This window comes from Thunnus thynnus, chromosome 9 (genome assembly GCF_963924715.1).
Source record: "Thunnus thynnus chromosome 9, fThuThy2.1, whole genome shotgun sequence".
NCBI classification, from domain to species: domain Eukaryota; kingdom Metazoa; phylum Chordata; class Actinopteri; order Scombriformes; family Scombridae; genus Thunnus; species Thunnus thynnus.
The window spans coordinates 34177807-34182596 of NC_089525.1; positions in this window are offsets into that span (position 1 = coordinate 34177807).

Below are 4790 nucleotides of genomic sequence, written 5' to 3' on the forward strand. Positions count from 1 at the left end.
TGCATGTATGTGTGTACAGATATCTCTCTATGTAAACGGAGTATCCGGCCTTCTTGGAGTCTCGCGGTGGGACCATGGAGAGGGCTCGGACCAGCAAGTCCATAGTTCTGCTGGGGGATTTAAACGCTCACGTGGACAATGACGGAGAAACCTTGAGGGTTGTGACTGGGAGGAACAACCTGCCTGATCTGAACCGAGTGGTACATTGTTACTGGACTTCTGTGCTGGCCGTGGATTGACCATCACTAACACCATGTTCGAGCATAAGGTTGTTCATAAGTGGACCTGGTACCAAAGATTGATGATAGACTTTGTAGTTGTGTCATCAGATCTGTGGCTGCACGTCTTAGACATGGTTGGATCAGGTGGCGGGGGACGCTGAGGGTGGACTGGGAACATCTGGTGGAAGCTCCTGTCCGTGAGGTCTTCAACTCCCAACTCTGGAGGAATTTCTCCTGCATCCCAGGGGAGGCTGAAACCAAGGAAACCAAGGAGCCATGTTCAGGACCTCAGTTGAGGAGGCGGCGGCTGCTCAGAGTTGTGGCTGGAAGGTCATCGGTGCCTGTCGGGGGCAGCAACCCAAGAACCCGCTGGTGGAGACTTGCGGTGAAGGAGACCATCAAGCTGAAGAAGGAGGTCTTTCATGTCTGGCTGGCCCAGGGGTCTCCAGAAGCAGCAGACAGGTACAGAAGGGCCAAAAGGGCGGCAGCTCAGGTGGCTGCTGAAGCAAAAACCTGAGAGTGGGAAGAGTTCGGGGAGGCCATGGAGAAGACTTTCAGTTGGCCTCAAAGGAGTCTAGAAACCGTCAGGTGACTCAGGAAGGGGAAGCAGGGCTTAGCCCAGGCTGTTTTGCCCAGCAGGGGTGGAGAGCTGCTGACCTTGCCAGGGGACATTGTCGGGTGGTAGAAGGAACACTTTGAGGATCTCCTAAACCTGACCGACATGCCCTCTATGGAGGAGGCAGAGTTAGACGACGCAGGGGAAGCCTCACTCATATCTCTGGCAGACGTCTCTGAGGTTGTCAAAAAACTCATCAGTGGCAAGGCGCCGGGTGTGGATGAGATTCACCCTGAGATGCTGAAGGCTCCGGACATTATTGGGCTTTCATTGGGCACACCTCTTCAGTGTCACATGGAGATCGGGGACAGCGCCTGTGGACTAGCTGACCAGGGTAGTGCCAGAGTGCTGGAAAGGAGGCTCCGGCCGATGGTCGAACCTCTGATTCAGGAGGAACAACACAGATTCTGTAGTAATGTGGGTGTTTTACTGGAGAGTCGTGGTGGAGAAAGAGCTGAGCCACTTGAGTCAAAACCCCTAATTTACCAGTCGGTCTACATTCGAACCCTCACCTGTGGTCACGAGCTTTAGGTAGTGACTGAAAGAATGAGATCACGGATACAAGCAGCTGAAATGAGTTTCCTCCAGAGAGTGTCTGGACTCAGCCTTTGAGATCAGGTGAGGAGCTCCTTCACATTGAAAGGAGCCAGCTGAGGTGGTTCGGGTACTTGGTTAGGATCCTCCTGGACGCCTCCCTCTGGAGGTGTTCCAGGCACATCCAGCTGGTAGGAGACCCCGAGGCAGACCCAGAACACACTGCAGGGACTACATATCTCTCCTGGCCTGGGAACGCCTCGGGGTCCCCTGGGAGCAGCTGGAGGGCGTTGCCATGGAGAAGGATGTCTTGGTTTCTTTACTCAGTCTGATGCCACTGTGGGTAAAATTTTGGAGTTCATGTCTTGTACTTTTGGTGTATAAACTAAAAATTACTTACATTTTAAATTTTTTATTTATAATCTATGAGTTTGGATGTTTGTCAAATGTCATAGTTTTGATTTATAAAATACATTTTGATGTAATTTCTCACAAGTTGTCCTGCTGTTTACAAACTTTACATTTCAGCTCCACTTCTGGTGAAATTCAGTGTTGTTTGCTCAGAGTGTGTCTGTGATGGACTGTGCGGCCTCTAGGGGGCGCTGTCTGTGTTACCTGATGGAGAATAAAAATCCATTCTGCATGAGAGAAACAAACAAAGTGAGATTTGAGGTTTCATCTCTTCATCTTCGTCCTCATGTGAACAAAGAAAGTGAAAATGGAGTCGATGTGGTCAAATAATCCTGCAGCAGCTCGGTCCACCTGCATTGATCCGTCAGTGTGTGTGTGTGTGTGTGTGTGTGTGTGTGTGTGTGTGTGTGTGTGGTGGTGGGGGGTCTGTTGGGAGGTCCGAGCAGTCAGTCAGTCATCCAGTGCTGCTAGAGATGGACGCCTCGCCCCCCCCCCCCCCCCCCCCCCCACGCCCCCACCCCGACCCCGAGACGGCCAATCAGCTGCAGGCCAGCGGTCAAACTCTGCGTCTGCATTATGCATGAGAGCAGCGAGTCCTCAGAGGCAGAAACAGAGTCCGGCTCTCTCATAATGTTTACAGATTTCACTGACCGTGTGTGTGTGTGCGTGTGTGTGTGTGTGTGTGCGTGTGCGTGTGCGTGTGCATGCGTGTGTGCGTGTGCGTGCGTGTGCGTGTGTTCCTGTATTTCAGCACTGCTCGGGGGTCCAGACATGAACCTCACCGAGGGAAACCGTCCTCTTCCTCTCTCTCCAGCTCCCTCTGTCTTCACCGTCACCACGAACTGCATTCACACAAAAAATCCACAATAAATAAACACATAAATAACTGCTCATTTTCATGTTTATACAATTAAATTATAATAATAATAATGTCTCCAGTGACAGTGTGTAATGTGGCTGGTAGTGATGAACCTACAGAGAATCATCAGCTGATACTGGACTCACATTCACCAGGTGGACACAAACACGACTGCAGATGAATGATAATGTTGCTCCATCACTGCTGGATGTGGAAATAAACAACTGAAATAAATAAATATCAACTAAATATCAATTTATAAGCTGATATGTCAGAGTTGTGTTCACTACTAGTGGACAAAACATCAGTGAATGCAGGTTTAATCTGTGCAGACTGTGTGTTTTTATGATTTTAATCTTCCTTTCTGCACAAACAAAACCTGCGACTGTTATTCTCACACTGCAGGAAAGTGTAAACCTTCAGTGTCATATTTAAAGAAGACGGCGGCGTCCTCAACAATGTCAACAACAAGAGAGAAAGTTAGTGTTACTTTGTGCGGTTCTACTATTTATACAGATTAAGAAGAAAAGAATTAAAACATGGAGGCACAGTTGTGTGGAAAATACTTGAAATTTGTAATTAGTGACTGATTACATATTAGTCATTGTGAACATAATTACTTCACTCAGTCAGCAGCAAAAGTAACACGTTATATCACTCGTTACTTTACTGTTGTCACTCAGCAACACGCTGCAGCTTCTGTATTTAACATGTAGAAACAGAAACTGAGACGTTTGTGGTTTAACTAGCAGGAAACAGTTTGGAAGGATTTACTGACTGTCCTGTAGCTAGCGTTAGCGTAGCCTCAGTGACCTGAACTCTGAACTAAACCAGTGTCAGGTGACTCCTGAATGTAGGCGTACTTGTGGCTAACGTTAGCGCGCAGGCTAACAACACACAACATGTGAATAAGAAACATCAGAGCGTCTGTCAGCTGATATCAACCCTCCATTAATCCTGTCAGGCAGCGAACACGTCGACCCCAACGTGTAAAAGTAACGGAGCATTACTGGGATTAGTGACTGTAATCTGATTACTGAACTTCAAACTGTATTCTACTACCCCAGTGTTGGGCAAACAGTGGCCTGTGGACCAAATCTGGCCCTGCAGAAAAACATATTTGGCTTCCTGATGAAAGTTTTAACTAATCAAAACTTTTACATAATTTTTCACAAATCTACTGTAGATAAAAAAAAAAAATCCCAATTATTATAATATAACCTTGTTACATCTAATCCTGGCCCCACATGAGGAGACGCATTAAAACCACGGCTGCTACTGTAAATCAAACCTTCCACAGATGAAAGTTTCATGTTTTAATTAAACAGTTTTATCCTCCGTGACCAGAACAGGTTTGATCTTCACAAACACAAACGCTTTGTGTTGATGTCATTTCCTCCTCAGATAGTCTTCAACACTGCTGCAAATCTGTTTATTCTTAAATGAATTCAAAGATATTTAAAGGAAAAAACACATCAGCCTGTGTAACTCCCCACTGAAAAACTGACAAAACGTGCTTTAAGCTACAGTTACTGAAAAAAATCAGTAACTGCCCAACACTGCCTATATATATATATATATATATATATGTGTGTGTGTGTGTGTGTGTGTATATATATATATATATATATATATATATATATATATATATATGTATATATATATATATAGACAATCAAGATTTCTGACAAGAAACGTCGTGACATCAGACGATCTGACAGAAATTAAATGAACCAAAGACGAGCGATTCAGGGTTAAACTGACTCTTTTTGTATTTTAAAGTTCATGTTCGGCTGCTTTTTCTTTCACATTTGAGCACTTTTACTTTGAGTTGTTAATAAGTGAAAGTTCAGTGGGTTCCAGATATGATCAGTGTTGATGTTTCTCTGTGAACATCAGGGAGCGTTTAAAACTCGACTCCCCTTCGGCAACATGACGTTCAATTAAGCAAACAACCCGTCTGCTCGTTAACGTCGACCTGATCGATACGCCCATAAAACCAACAAGTCAGGTGAAGACTGACCCCCCCCCACACACCCCCACCTAAAATCCTCCTCGGGACCAGACCAGATCCTGAACACCTTTAAAGAAGGTCTGCAGTTAATGTGTGCATTAGTGAGGAGGAGGAGGAGGAGGAGGAGGATGATCC